This window comes from Pteropus vampyrus, unplaced genomic scaffold, assembly GCF_000151845.1.
Source record: "Pteropus vampyrus isolate Shadow unplaced genomic scaffold, Pvam_2.0 Scaffold18, whole genome shotgun sequence".
In the NCBI taxonomy this organism is placed as follows: Eukaryota; Metazoa; Chordata; class Mammalia; order Chiroptera; family Pteropodidae; genus Pteropus; species Pteropus vampyrus.
Window position 1 is genome coordinate 2,916,795 of NW_011888799.1, and position 16,283 is coordinate 2,933,077.

Genomic DNA, 16,283 nt, shown 5'->3' on the forward strand with positions numbered 1-16,283 from the left:
CAAATAAAGTACCACAGGACAGTATAAAATTTCAAACCAAACAAACCAACCCTCCACCCCTCCAAAAAAAATTAAATAAAAAACCAAAAACCAAACAAAACCCCAAAAACCCTAAAGGAGAGTGGTTTCTTAGTCTAAGTCCCCAAAACACGACATTGCAATTCCTGGTTGTCAGTTGGATATAAAACGTTTTCAAGTCCTAAAGGTGCAGCTTCTTCTGGAAACCTATTAAGGTATCTAGATACCCAATAGATACCCATTAAGGAGCACTTAGGTGGAAATGACAGTTAACGGGTACTCTCAAAATTAGCCTTGGGTTGGGCTTCTTAATAGGCATCCGAAGTTCTTAGGCTCTGGTGCCTTACATATTTCTTAATGCTTTTTTTTTTTTTTCATCCTGAAATTTGGTTTCTTATTTTTCTAAAGAATATAAATCATTACTTTTGGAAGTTTTCCCCGCCCCAATGCAGGGTCCCATGGAAACCAAATGGAAAGGAAAAACATCGGAAGTGGAGAGTTTATGCCACTGCTTTTGGGCCTACTGTCTGATTTCCTTTAGTCTGGAGCATGCAGGCCAGAGCTCATTTTCCTGGCTGCTCCCAAACAACCTACTGCTGCTGAAACTATTGCTTAAAAATTGACAAAAGTAAAATGATTGAGAGTTGTGTTATTCATGCTGAAAAATAATTTCTAGTCAGAGCCAAAAATATATTTTCCTTGGGAAAGATATTTATTCATGTGGTGCCTCTGACTGAAGAAGAAAGAGGGGGGAAAAAGACCAGCAGAGAATGAGGAAAAGTGAGAGATGAGGTGAATTCCAAAGGGAGATGGAGTTTGAGACACACTCTTTGGGGCTAAAAGCATGAGAAGGCTCAGAGCTGGGTGGGGGACTCTCAGGGCTGACACTGGGAAGAACCTGGATGTATGGGGACGATTATACTATCTGTGGCTTGGTAGCAGAAGCTTTCAAAACTGAAGGTAAAGGAATGGCTTTGACATAGTGATATGATGAATACTTACAATACATACAACATGGAAGTGCATGCAGTTATGAGACGCAACAGGCAGGGATGGAGTCTATTAAGATGGTATCTGATATAAGGTAACTTCGGATGCCTATTTTAAGATGGTATCTGATATAAAGTTCTATATATACTGAGATTCCTTAGTAAATGTCAACTGAAGTGAAATATACAAAAATATCCTTACATAAATAATTAGAAGAGAATTCCATTCTTTATTGTGTGGAGAAGTTAGAACCAATGAACCAATGGGAGGGAGAGGAATGAAGAATTTAGATGAGAGGAAGGGATAATCTATCAAGGCACCATGAAACATAAAGGTCAGGAGGGATATGAGAACCAAGGAAAGGTCAGTGGTCCAGCACTCTTGGGAATGGTGCCTGGAACAAGGGTGTCCTAGGGGAAATGATGGCTTGGCCAGAAACTCTGGGGTAAAGGACAAGTCAGCAGCTCTAGCATGAAGAAAAAAGGATCCATTGATACTGGATTGAATAAATTTTTGAGATGGAGAGGTACTAAGAGATCTTATAAAGAGAAATGAACCATCTCTCAGAAAGATTAGAAGCAACATCTGAGATCGTCTTTACCTTCCTCTCCTCTACTGTGGGGAGATGCTGTCATTTAGAAAGAAGGGGGTTTTAGAAGTTACATGAAAGATGAGAATGGCACATGTGTATCCCCTGCGTTCTCAATTTCCTTCTTCACATTGATGGAAGACATTGTTAACTATTCACAGCATCCTTTGCTGGGGAAACTAATTAAAGAACTAAAGTTTTCAGCATAGTTCTTCAGGCTGCCTCTCCCAATAAACCATCCCTGGCATAGAAGGTCTTCCTTTTATAGATGGCTCCCAGGTTACTACCCAATTAAATGACAGCTGCTGTTACTTTCATCATTCCTGTTTCAGGAAAGAATAGCTACCTACTTCCACCACCATAGGAGTTGACAGGCAGGTGATTTCCCTCAGGGATTAGCATCATACCCTAGAGTATGTGAATCACTGAGAGTGGCTCTCTGGGAGTAGATGCTGAGGAGCTCTCTGTCTACATTTCTCCATCATCAGGATGATGGAGGTCACCATAGGAAGCAGTGCCATGTGCTATGGCTCTGTTTACTTTAAGGGCCAGGAGCAGCTCAGCTACAATTTGAGGGGTTGATGGGTGGGGACAGCAGGGTATGAAATCTGAGGATGAGGGGAAGACAAAACCACTTAGCCACGGCCAAAGTAACTGCAGATGTGAAGACCTAAGAGTAGATTTTTTGGGGCGACCGAGGACACTTGCCCAACCTACTTCCTGCTTTTGATTGATGACTTCTGGAATGGGTTAGTGCCCCAAAGCCTTGGGGTTAACGACCAGATGATCCCACCTGGGCTGAGGGCCTCAGATTAGGACTTGCCTTGGAGTTTCCTAAATTGCTACATAAAATATGTCAAAGAAGAACCTTTAATTAGTAAATTCTTAGGGCTGGCTTGGACCAGGCTGAAGCATGGCAGGCTTGGCAGTGGCTTTAGGGAGTGGAGTGAAGGAAAAATCTGAATTGGAAAGCCACAAAAACCTTAGGAGACCCACCCAATGGTGGCACCACCTCTAAATAAATCAAATGGGTTACTGAATCCTAGTGCCAGAAATCACACATCCCACCAGCAATTCTAACAGGCCTAGCAGCACAGGCCATGTAGGCTGGGTGGAATTAAGGGGTAGTGTTTGAGGCAGGTTGTGTTTCCCTCTCATCTTGGTAACCGTGTCCGATCACCCTCCTGCCACAAATGTGTCCTGGACATTAGCCTGAGCAGGTGGAGAATGGCCCACTGTGCCAACTTAGTGGACAGGCCTGCTGTCTCTAAAAGAATGGCAGCTGCTTGAGGGTAGTTGCCCACTTCCAGCAGGAACATAAAACCTTTGAACAGTGGTCCTGAAGGTCATCTGAAGAAAAACCTTCATTTTCTTAACCCAGCATCTCTGGGGTTTTTATTTTGTAAGTGTTCTTATTCAAGACAAAATGCCCATATGGGTTGCTCAGAGAAACCCAGGGACAGACACAGGCATGGAGCCTGGAGAGCAGCCTGGGTCATGTTGGCATTTCTGTGTTTTGGAGTTAACTCAGGAATCCGAAGGCCAACGTTTCTATTTAATAAGACAGCGTGCCGTGGCTCCTGCTGCCAGGCTAGACTGGATCTATGGACTCTTTTCCATCGATTTCAGTCCATAGATGTGGCAGCCCTGAAAGAGCTTTCATGTCTAATTCCATGCCTAATATGTGGACCAACCCTGAGAATTTGGGTGGAAGGACATGCGTGTCCTAGCCCTTTGTGGATTAAAGGGCAGTTGACTGAGAGGGTCATTGAACAGAAAGGCAGCATTCTTCTTCAGCTTAGAAAGAGGCTCCAAATTCTTCAGAATCTGAAAAACACAGGATTCCCTGAGTTTGAGCTGTCTTGACTATTTCCAAAGACCACGGTTAACAGGGTTCTGTCAACTGACTTCCACTCTGATGTGTTCAGTTCTCATGTCAGCCTGTGCTTTGGAGGCAGTGGCTAAAGCAGTGTTCACATGTCCTGTTGTCTGAAAAATAAGGCAAGTTTTCTATCTATGCATAGAGTAGGAATGAATTCTACTTTAGTCTCAAATTTATTTTGATATATTTAAAAAACAATTAAAAAGTTACATTCTAGCCTAGTAGCAAAAATGTCCCTTCCCTGAAATGCATGTAGATTTAAATAAAATTTGTTTCCCTGGCTTGGAAGTAAGCGTAAGGCAAAATGGAGTTTGGATATGCTAGCGTTCATTCTTTGAGAACTTTGTACGTGCTAGAGGGATTACACATGTTGTCTCATTTAATTCTTACAGTGACCTTGTAAACTAGGTAGTATTGGGCCATTCTAGAGGTAAGGTAGTTGAGGTTGAAAAAGGTTAAAAGTAACCCCAAGACAATAGTTAGTAAAATAGCAAAGCTGTAACTTGACCCCAAGTTTGTCTGACTCCAAAACCCTCCTTTTGCACACTGTGTTCCTAGGTGAAAATCATTTGTCAAGTAAAAATGATCTCATAAACACCATCAAACCACTGAGGTCAGACCTATCAAGGTCAGATAGAGTAAAGAGAAAAAGGCAGTTTTCAGATGGTTATGATTGGGATGTGGACTGAAAACCATGAATGCATATGGCAGCTCAGAAGAGCTGGAGCTCTTTGTGAATGGGAACCTGGGGAAGGTACCAGATGGCTGGGAGGAGCTGTTTCACCCAGCAACCTAGGGCATGGGGCAAAGATCAGAGGTAAAGGAAAAGTTGGCTGACTTGACTGTCTGCCATTAGGACTTTATTAGTGAGCCAATTATGTCAGGTCCAGTTATGTAACTATCATTTCCTAATCTACATGGAACATGCATTCAGAAGAATCTCCACAATAAATAGTTCATGAATTTAAAAGAGTTCTGTTAGACTGAAGCAGGGTGGGGTGAGGGAGTTTACTACAGAGAAAAGAAGGGGTAGGGTCCAGATCCTAAGCATGTGGTCACTGGCAGACAATCTCCCACTCGCAAATGAGCAAGCCATGAAAAAGAGGTGGAAAGAATCTTAGGAGACCATGATTTTCCTTTTGACCTCTCTGTGTCCTAACCACTTCTTTGCTGGAAAGCGCTTCATTATTTAAATGAAACATTTGTTTATTCACTCAAGCAGTGAGTCAACTGGTGAAGCAGACCATCTGCCAACAAATACTTGAGTATCTATTCTATTGACAACCCTCTTCTATGGCTAGTTACAGGTAAACAAAATAAATAAATATTGTCCTTCACCTTATGATATAAAGCATTGAGGATATGGGAAGGTTAAAACTTACAGTATAAAGCAGGAGAATACTCATAGACAATGCATTGATGGCCATATGGTACAGATGATTGTGCAGAAGGAAAAAAAGGGGGCATAATCAGATCGCAGAGGAACTTTTCAAGGAACATTCCCCTGAGGAAGATTTTAAAGAAACCTAGGAGCAGGAGCTGGAGGAAGGGAGGTCAATGTCGATCCCTTCATAGGGAACAGAAGGGCAAAGCAATGGGAGTGGGGAGGAGCCCACTGTGTATAAGATTTGACACAGAGATTGACTGGAAAGACCTTGGAGGTTTCCTTTGGCTTGGGAAATTTGTTCCCAAGTGACCTCTAGGTCCAGACAACACACTCTTAACCAGTTCCCTGCTTGCCCAGGGCATTCCCAGGCAGGGGTCCACTGGAGTTTTCCACAGGCTCGTCAAGCAATTCTCCCTCCCTCAAATGACTGAAGAAGAATATTTGCTTTAGAATGTAATCTCAGGCTACTCTTCTATTATTCTTGTCCAGTGGTTGGAGAAAGGAAATAGCATTTGTAGTTGGAAGACATGGGTATGAGTGCTGGTTTTCGCTTATAAACTGTATGACTTAGGATCTGTCATTTAAATTGCTTTAAGTTTCAGGCTCCTCATCTGTTAAATGAAGCTAATAAGAACTCTTGTATCTTAAAGTTATTGTGAAGGGTTAACAAGAGGAGGTAGAACTTTGTGCACATCTCCATTTTGGAACTGCTGGATACCTTTGCAATGATGTATTTCTACGACTATTTCACTTGCCCATCTTCTGCACCCCTCAGGCCATGAACTTCGAAATGCTTGTAACTTCGCCATATGTGTTTGTAGCTCCAGCTCCAAGCTTAGTGCCTGAAACATAGTAGACACTCCAGACAGGGTTTGTAGAATGAATGAATGAGCCAGGATATCTCTAGTTAACTTGTTTTTCTTAAAAGCGGTATTTGTTAACTGTACATATATCTCTAATGCAATTTTCTGTGTATGTTTTACGGTAAAAATAAAGAAAGCAGAATGGCAACTATGACTCATTTATGTAAATGTCTGACAGAATGAATGAATAAATAGAGAATACACAATAAAAAGTGAAAGTGTAAAAATGAATTATTGTTATTATCATAAGTAATAACGAGTCATCTAAAAACCTACCACAGCAAGCAGTTTGGAGTACAAAAACTACTTAAGCACAGTAGGAGAATTCTTAAGGTAGTTGCAAATTATGGGTTAGTAGAGTAGGGAGAGTGAGTGGCTTAAACTGTCAGTCTGGCTCTACTGCTTCTGTGTTCTCTGCTTCCCGACCACATCAGCCAGGCTCATTCTACAGTAACAACCTCATCTCATTGAGGAAATAAATGCAACAAGACAGGGGATTCCTCCTCTTCCCAAGACCATGTCTACTGGTAGCCTCACCCACAGTCCAGGATTTCCTTCTGGTCCCAAAAGAACAAACACGCACCACCTTATCAAAGGCCACCCCCTTCAAGTGGGCTGTGGTTCCTAAACTCCTCTTCTGCGCTTCTTCTTATTCCTTGCCTGAGCAATTTCCCCTTCTTCCTTGAATTACTTCCATCAGCACAAAATCATGTTTCAAAATCCATGTCGAATTGGTTGAATTAGATGTAGATATATTTGAATTTATAGGTACAAAATGGAATGTTAAAAAACATTCATGTTCACATGCCTTGGTTTCACTGGTGAAATAGGAGACCAGATAATTATTTATAGTGGGATGGCAGAGTAGGAGACCTAGGGATATTTAGATATTCAGAGAAGAAAAAAATATACTGTCTTAACGATATCCTCCCTTCACCCCATTAACCTTCCAGTTATCTTTCTATTCCTCTGGTCCTTTTTCATAGAAAATGCCTCAACAGAGTTGTCTATATTCACCATCTTTATTCACTCACCTGTCATTCTCTCTTCAATGCAGTCCAATGGAGTTTCATCTCCTCTACTCCATTAAAATTGTCCTTTGGACATCCCCAATGATCTCAGCATTGCCAAAACCAACAGTCAGTTTTCTGTTCTTATTTTAGTTAATCTCTCAGTAAATGGTAGAGCAGTAAAGTCACCTGCTCCCATCCTGTCCTAGGTCCCCTGCAGTTAGGGAAGTGTATGTGACTGGTTCTGGCCAGCAGGCTATGAGCAGCAGTGGTATGAGTTATTTTCTGGCTAAAGCCCTGAAGAGCCACTGTGCAATTCTCCACGCTTTCTCTTCTCTCAATCTGCTGATTGGTGCCATTCCAGAAATAGAATTTATGTCATCCTGGGTCCCTGGTGACTGTGGACCAGAGCTCCCACGCTTCTGACCCACATTGTTCATGTAGTATGAATGAGAAATAACTTTTGTTATCATAAGCTACTGAAATTACTGTTAATTATTACCACAACATAACCTAGTCTATACTGATCAATGCATGGCAGCGTTTGATACAGCTGACCCATCCTTTTTGCTTGAAACACTTCCTTCCTTGGCCTTCTGTGATATTACTCCCTCTTGGTTTTACTTCTGCTTGCCTGACTTCTTCTTCTAACCTCCAAATGTTGTAGTGCAATAGCGTTCAGTCCTGGGCACTCTTCTCTTTCGACAGGTGATTTCATTTAGTCTCATAGCTTTAATATGTATTATACACCCAATGGCTCCCAAATTTATACCTTTAGCTCTGACCTCTCCATTGAGAACCAGATTGAGACATTTAATAGCCTACTTGAAATCTCGACTTGAATGTCTACTTGGCATCTCAAACTTAACATGCCTCAAACAGAACTTTTAATTTTAAACTCTATTCTAAACTCTACCACAAGCTGTTTCCCTGAATTGTTTCCATATCAGTAAATGGTACCACTGGCTCAAACAAAAAACTCTAGGACTTTCCATGATTCCTTAATCCCACATCAACTCCACAAGCAGGTCAGGTCAGCAATCCTTTAAAAGTATGTCTTATACCTCTTTGCTTCTCTTTGTTTCTTTTTTTAAAACAAACCAAGGCAACGCCAATTCCCAACCGGAAAGGCCCCAAAAGGAAGTTGCCAGCTCCCATCTTGCCCACCTACAACATATTCTCCACATAGCAACCTGAGTGACTTAAGAACACAATCATGTCCCACCTCTGCTTTAAACTCTCCAGTGGCTCCCTATGGCTCCTCAACAATCCCCTAGCACCTTGGCCTGGTGGACCTCACATCATCTCTCCCTCCTCATGCCTTGCCCAGATCTTTGCTCATGCCTTCTCAGCTTACTGGCCTTCTTTCAGCATCTCAAATGTGTTAATCATATTCCTACCTCTGGGCCTTTACACTTGTTTGTTTCTTCTGTCTGAAATGTTCTTTCTCTGAATCTTTATAACTATCAATGCACTATTCACTTCTCAGCTCACATGTCACCTCTTTTGGTCCCCACTCCACCCTAATTATTTCCTCCTCCAGTATTCTGTTTAATATCCTTCCTAGCTTTTGTCACCATCTGAAACTATGAACGTGTGTATTGAGCAGAATGAAAATTCCGCAAAGGCATATCTGTCTTGTTCACTGCTTCTTCTCCAGTGCTGGAGGAAGGAAGAAAGAAAGGGAGGGAGGAGCAGGGGTGTCACAATTCTATTGGAAATAGGTCCACCTACGAGATATGAGATTTGCACCCTTACCTCTGCCTTCTATCTCAAGCCTAAACTGCTCTCCTGTGAAGATGCTGACTCTCACATTGGCACTCTCTCCTCTCTGCACCCACAATTAGAATTATAAAAGTGCCCCCTTTTTTTCCCCAGGGGCCTAGCCTGGGTCAACTTCCACAGGCCCTCGCTAACCAATCTCCCAATTAACCTCATCGCCTCATCATGCTTCTGCTATCCCTCTTTTACTTGGTTTTTGCTTTTGTGCTTGTTTATTTTTCTTTGTTTTTATTTTCTGCATATTACACCTATAAGTAATTATTTCTAAAGGGAACCACACTAAACTACACATATAAATGGTAATGGGGCTTGTGAGAACAGTTCTTTTTCCTTTTTCTGGCAAGAGCTTCCATTTCTGAGACAGAGAAGTGAGAATCTTTGGGGAGATCTGTCACCACTTCAGAATGTTACAGGGTCAGCCAAGTTAATATCTGTGCCTGGTATTTGCACATCTTCAACAGAGAGAAGTAATTTACCATTATGAACCATTTATATTAAGCCACCCAGGAAAGTTTCTGAAGAATTTTTCTTTCATAGATGTATTATCCTGTAAGAATTAGAGAGAAATATAGTTGTTGATGCTGAAGGTAAGTCCTAAAGATTTAAACCCCCATATCTTTGCCTTATGAGACAGGAACAGGTACAAAGTATTACTTTACTTTTCTTAATTATCAAGGTATAGTTTGTCCATTGCAAAAATTTTGGGAAATAAAGAAAGGCGTAAAGAAGCAAGAAGAGAATCACTCATCACTCAAAATCCCTCCATCTTCAACTTTTTTCTATGGTTTGTTTTACTGCACAGTTAAGACAATAATGTATGTACAATTTTGTAGCCTATTTATTTTACTTAACATTATCTCATAATCTTTTTTCTGTCATTAAATTCTTTAAGATTATTGTTTTTATTGTTGTGTAATATTTCATCATTACTGTCTATTCTCTAATATTTCGGACTTTTGCATTTAGATAGATAGATAGATAGGCTATGTAAATAAGGCTGCAGTAAATATATTGGTGTGTAAATTTTATTCCAAAGTTAATTAATTAGCTAATTAATTGACACAACAAGTTTTTACTGAGTCCTTATATCCCAGTTACTGTTCTTGGGGTTGATGAACAAAGGCATATTTCCTTGAAGAGCTTACATTCTGATGAAGGTGACAGACAAGAGAAGCAAATAAATACATACCATTAATTAGCTCTATGAAGAGAGATAATGCAAATAAGGGATATGTACGACATGAATAACGGGGAAGGCTATTTTCCTTAGGGAGATTAGAGGAAAGTCTCTCTAAAAAAGTGATATTTGTACAAAGGCATTTTGGATTATTTCTGTAGGCTAGATTCCTAGAGGGAGTTTCTGAGTTAAAGATCTTGCTTTCTAGGAAGCCAGATTGCTCCCTTATGGCAGTTCTCAGCAATGCTTGTAAGAAATAACAGTTATAAAAATGCACCCTACAAGAGTATGATCTTGAATAAGTCACTTAATTCCTCTATTGCTTAGTTTTCCTGTGTGAAATGGAAATAATGATACTTGTATGTGTACGTGTATGTGTGTGTGTGTTTGTATGTGTGGAGGTGAGAGTGTTTGGGGTGGCTGTAGGGGAGGGATGTTAAGGTTCTTGCATCTCAGAAGGACTGGGTCAAAGAGAAAACATACACACAGGTCTGTGAAAAGGGAATGATCAGGTTGTTAAATGTTGCAGAGCATTCCGGTAGATGAAAACTTAACCGAAGAGGATTCCAGAAGGTGTGGTATAAACACTTAGCATGTCTAGGCACATAACAGGTGAACAATGACGCATAGTGAATGAAAGGAAGAACCCAACCTCTTGAGAGTTGCTTATCAACACTGGGTAGCTGAGAAGGAAATGTCTTAGATGACTGGTCACATAGCTGTACAGTGTGGCCCATGAGTTGCCTATCAGAAACTACAGAGAAAACCTCTCTTCATTCATAAGCCTGCAAATAAATGGTATCCTCAGTTTCCTTATTCATTGAATGGGGCTAGTAATGTCTATTTCATAGGGCCGTTTGAGAGGCTAAAAGGGATTGCAATATGGAAAGAGCACAACACTGCGACTTGTTCACAGTGGGCCCTTAATAAGTGCTTGTGTCTCTTCCTCAACTTGTATAATTAGATAGGAAGGGATCGGGGATAATAAGAGATGGGACAGTGGTATAAAGTACTGAGAGGGCTCTAAGTAAATTGTATCTCCCTAAACCCCAGAACAGATTATACTATTTTGAGTTCTCAGATCTGTAGGAAGAAAAATATTTTGTTGCATGTAAGATAATTAATGTTGCCAAAAATCTCCAAGGAAAGCCTCGCTTGATGGCTGCTGGTAAGCGAAGTCACCAAAGGCCTGCTTTTTAGCATCAGACTTAAATGTTCTCCTTATGTAACATAATTAAACGGATTTGGAAACCACAGCTCAAATCATATCCCCTTATTTACCTTAGGTCTTTCCAGGCAATTTCTCCTCCACATCTAGGTACTTCTACCTCCACAGGCCCTACTCTAATCTCTCTGCTGTGTTGCACTCTCCTCCATCATATCTTTCTGATTCCAGGGAGAGGCTCTTTGTAAGGTGTGCCTGACTGGGGACTAGGCACGCCCTATTTGGGTAGTGCCTATTTGTTTGGAGTAAGACATGACCGCCAGTATCCTTTTCTCAAACTTCAGTGATGCTGGGGTTTCCCTGCTCTTGAGCCATCCAGTGGAAACTACAGATTTGTTCCATCTACTGCTAGCCTTGTAGCTCCTACTTGTGTTTATCTTCCTTTCTCTTTGCTGCGTCTTCATGACTAGCTTTTCTCTCAGTCATAGCTTGTGTTTGATTTCTTCCCTTACTGTTTAGTTTTTTAAAAATTCTGTCTTTTCTTTAATCCAGAAGCAGAACTGGATTGTGGAAAACAATGCCAAGGGCATGGGGCCCTGATTGCCACCATCTGCTATAGTGGTGGGAAAAGGAGGAAGAAGGAAAGGGTGCTAAAAGGTAAGTAGAACAATGAAGAAGAATCTAAATTTGATTTGCTAAAAAGCTTCTTAGATTGGCATTCATCTGTGGTAGAAAATGTTCATTGCAAGATGCTGTAGGACCTGGTTAACTGTTTGTAGTTCACATGGCTGGGCAGAAAGGCTGTCCTCTCTGTCTAAGCCAAAAGCTGCCTTTTACTTCATGGGTTCACTCATGAGCTGCAGGTTGCCTTGGGCAGTAATTTGCTCTCTAGACATAAAGAATGAAAAGAGCGAGCAGGCTGAAAGCCCCTCTGGCTGGGTTTCCTCTTGTTACAAATAGCTAGTCTTTGAACTTGTAATTATGAGTCATGGGGCTCCCAGTCTGGCGCAAAAGTGACTCATTTTAAGCAAATTATCAGTTTTTGCCCTGGTACCAAATACTGTGATCAGCTATTCTGTTTAAAAAAAAAAAAAAAGGAAGTTTTATTAAAAGAGCAGGATGTGTGGAAGGTGAATGAACTGTACTATGCTTTCCAGACGCATGGACCAAAGTCAAGCTCGGGCCCAGTGTGAGCCAAGGAACAAAATAAATAGCAAAAATGGCACAGAAAGCAAACAATCAGGAAAATTCATTTCAGAACAGATGCAAAACCAACTTTTGCAGCCAATAGCATAAAATTCCTATAATGCTATTCCTGGATAGTCTTCCCTGCCCCCATTCCAACTTGGACCTACTGGAACTGAGGTCAAAAAAGAACTAGATTTCTTTGGGTTGACTTAACCTACAAAAGAGTCAGTGATGATAGATGCCTTTGAGTTGCCCAAAGATAGTTATTTAGACAGATGGACTGATAGACACAGCAGTCAGAGTAAATAAATGTGATCTGGTGATGAGTCTGTGGTGGAGGAAGAATTGCAAGGCCGTCTGTTATACAGCCTTCTCCCGAGAACACCTGCTACATTAATGGTCTTTGGCTGAGGAAACATTTGAAATGATCATTACCCCTTTGTCAGTTGCAAGAGTAGTAACTGATCTGAAAAGATGAGTTTTTCTCTGACGCCTTGGGTATGATTAACACTTCCCAGGACTACAATAAGAGAAAATGGGCCCGGAGTGAACTGGTCCAAATCTGTAATTTTTGGAAGAATGATTTGAAATTTCTAATTAATCCCTTTAAATAGCTGCCCACTCATCTATACTACTGTAGAAGATTTCATAAGCTACCCGGGTAACTTGGCTCTGGGTTAAATTCTCTGATTTACAAATTTTACATCCTTTCTAAATTACTTTCAACTTAAAACTGCCTTTCATATTTCTCAAATATATTATTTCTAGTCCCTTCCATAGAAACCATGGTTACATATGAAAATAGCTATTTTCATATGTTCCCAAACCCCTAAAATAAAATAAATTAATCACTCAATATTTTTGGAATATCTATCTTCTATGCTTTCTGTTAATCACTGTAATTGGTAATGAATCAGTAAAAGCCATGAAAAGTAAAGGCAGAATATAACAGTCAGCTATCATCTCTTAACTGGCAATTCAGTACACATTTTTTAGTTTTCTTACCTCTTGGCCTGTCTGTAGTGTTTGAATATTCCTTAATTATTACAATTTTCTTCTTTGGCATCTTGGCAGAGTTCCCTCCTTATTCTTCTATGTCTCTGACTGTTCAGTGTAAGCCTCCTTTAGTGGCTGCCACACTGCTTGCCTATCTAAGTGGTGTAACTGACAATGAGATCGGTGGGGATGGAAAGGAAGTGTTAAATTTAGTAGACATTCTGATGGAACATGATGACTAACTAGCCGTGTGAGTTTTTATTAGAACTCTTGAGATGCAAATAACGGAAACCTAAAATGTAATCTGGCTTTTAAAAAATAGATTATATTAGTTCAGGTAATTGAAAAATGCAAAGACGATGTTGGCTTCAGGTACTCCTTGATACAAAGACTCAAAAGCAAAAGAAAAAAGACCGATCTGAGAAAATCATTGAAAATGCAGCACAGACATCAAATGAGATGAAAAACATGAAAGACTGAGATGTGAAAGATAGGTTAATAAGGTCCAATGGTTGTCTAATAAGAGCTTACAAAGAATATAGAATGGTAGAGAGTCAATAGTAAAAGAGATAATGGTTCTACATTTTTCAAACTAATAAACATATGAATGCCGCTATTGAGGTAGCACAATAAATCTTGGGCAGAAAAATAAAAAAAATAAAAAGCCTCGTTTTGGGGTCTACTTCCTGCCCAAGAAACTGGATGAAGTAGTAGCTGAAGCCTACCTGGGAAAGCTGAATGTGAAGCTGACTGAGAAGGAGGACCAGCACTTGGGCATGTCTCGTGATGGCCCCTTCAAGCCAGATCACTATGGCTACTGAGAACCAAGCTTGCCCTTTTTGCCTTCCAGCTGCTGCCCTTGCCTTGGTCCCACCTCTCCTTCCCAAGAGCAAATGACGCCAACTCTGAGAATAGTTTAGTAATGTTCCCCATTGACTCTCTGGAGTTTATCACTCAGTCTTTGGCCTCTGCTGCATCCCTTATACTGTTTTAAGTGCGGCAGAGGGATTGAGAAGCCCCCTCCTCACTCACTGGTCACAGTGGTGGTACATGGGAGATATCCATAGGGAACCATGAGCTCAGAGGCTTTGGAACTGCTCACACATTCAGTCGCTCCTTAGGCTGGAAGTTGGGAGTGGAGGTTACAAAGCACATACACTTTATCATTTAGGCCACGGGTCCCCAACTGGTACCTACAGTACTGGTCCATGGCCTGTTAGGAACCAGGCCACACAGCAAGAGGTGAGTGATGGGTAAATGACTGAAGCTTCATCCATATTTGCAGCTAATCCCCAGCGCTAGCATCACCACCTCAGCTCCACCTCAGATCATTAGGTATTAGATTCTTATAGGAGTTTGAACCCTATTGTGAACTGCACATGCAAGGGATCTAGGTTGCACACTCCATATGAGAATCTAATGCTTGATGACCTGAGGTGGAGCTGAGGTGGTGATGCTAGTGCTGGGGAGTGGCTGTAAATACAGATAAACATTAGCAGAGAGGTTTGACTGCACAGACACCATAATAAATCAATTGCTTGCAGATTCATATCAAAACTCTATCAGTGAGTGGAACTGACAATTAAACTGCATCCCGTGGCAGGCTTTATAGTGGCAAGTGAGTTGATGTACTTCAATTGTACAGCTGCATCTGGTGGTCGGCCTCAAGTCAGAATCTGACACTTATTTTAGTCGGCGTGTGGCCTGCCAATTATTTTATTTACCACTTCTGTCATCGTCTCTTTCTAGCACTGTGCACTTGTCTCAGTCACAGTTTTGTTAAGCCCACAAGCTAACCCTAGTTGAAATGAGTAAAAAATAAACGTCACTGGAGAGCTTCTTTGAAAAGGGGGCAAAAACCAATGATGAGACAGCAGAAGACTCTAAGACTGCCAACAAAATAGCTGAATTTAAAAGAAAATCTCAAGAGTCCTACTTAAATTACAGGTTCATTGCAACAGGTGATTCACATTCTCCAAGCCTGCTTTGTATGATATGTGGTGACTGGCTATTCATGAAGCCACGAAACCTTCAAAACTGCCTCGCCTCATGGAGACAAAGCATCCTGCATCAAAAGATAAGCCTTTAGAGTTTTTCAAAAGAAAAAAACATAAACACAAAGGACAGAAGCAATTATTGAAGGCTACCACTTCATCAAATGTTTCTGCCCTGAGGGTGTCATTCTCAGTGCCTAATCACATTGCTAAATCTAAGAAACCTGTTATTGTTGCTGAAGAGTTGATCCTGCCTGCTGCTAAGGACATTTGTTGTGAAATTTTCGGAGAGGCTGCAGTTCAAAAGGTGGCACGTATTCATCTTTCAGCTAGCACCATAACCAGATGAACTGATGAAATAGCAGAGGATATTGAGGCACAGTTGAGTTGTTAGAGAGGACTAATGAGTCACTGTGGTATGCAATCCAGGTTGACAAGTCTACTGATATTGACAGTACAGCAACGATGCTTGATTTTGTGTGATATATTTTTCAGGAGGATGTGCATGAAGATATGTTATGTGCACTTTTGTGCCAACCAACACCACAGCTACAGAACTATTCAAGTCTTTGTATGGTTACATATCAGGAAAACTGAATTGGTCATTTTGTGTCAGCTGCCGTGACTGGATGACTTTCTGGTTTCACTACTCAGGTCAAAGAGGTTGCTTGTGAATGTTAGTCTATGCACTGTGTCATCCATAGAGAAATGCTGGCTAGCTGAAAAATGTCATCTGAACTTAACATTTTGCAAGATGTGATTAAAGTTATTATCAACCACATTAAAGTACATGCCCTTAACTTACATCTGTTTGTGCAGCTCTGTGAGGAGATGGACACAGAACACACATGTCTCCTCTTATACACAGAAGTGAGATGGCTTTCTAAAGGTAGATCACTGAGCAGAGTTTCTGAGTTATAAGAGCCACTCAGAGATTTCTTTTAGAAACACAGTCACTACTGGCAGCACATTTCAGTGACACAGAATGGGTCACAAAACTTGCTTACTTGTGTGACATATTCAACCTGCTTAACCAACTCAACTGTCACATCAGGGGAGAACAACAACTGTGTGTTCAAGTCAGCAGATAAAGTGGCTTCATTCAAAGCCAAACTGGAATTATGGGGGCAATGAGTGAATTTGGGATTTTTGACCTGTTTCAAACATTAGCATATTAGCAGAGATTTTGAAAGAGACTGAGCCAGGGTCTCTTTCTCCCAGCTGGTGCATAATCTCCTATCT

General features: G+C 40.9%; 1 protein-coding gene across 11 annotated transcripts in view; it reads right to left on the bottom strand.

The window, feature by feature from the left end:
* The window catches only part of KIF6 (kinesin family member 6), a 412,344-nt gene that overhangs the window by 122,709 nt on the left and 273,352 nt on the right, over positions 1 to 16,283 (bottom strand). The window contains exon 1 of one of the 11 annotated variants that reach the window (XM_023527563.1): positions 5,585 to 5,667. The exons of the other annotated variants lie outside the window; for them this stretch is intronic. The gene's annotated coding sequence lies outside the window, so the exon portion shown is untranslated. Of the gene's footprint in view, positions 1 to 5,584; positions 5,668 to 16,283 lie in introns of those variants that run through there. 11 annotated transcript variants of the gene reach the window in all.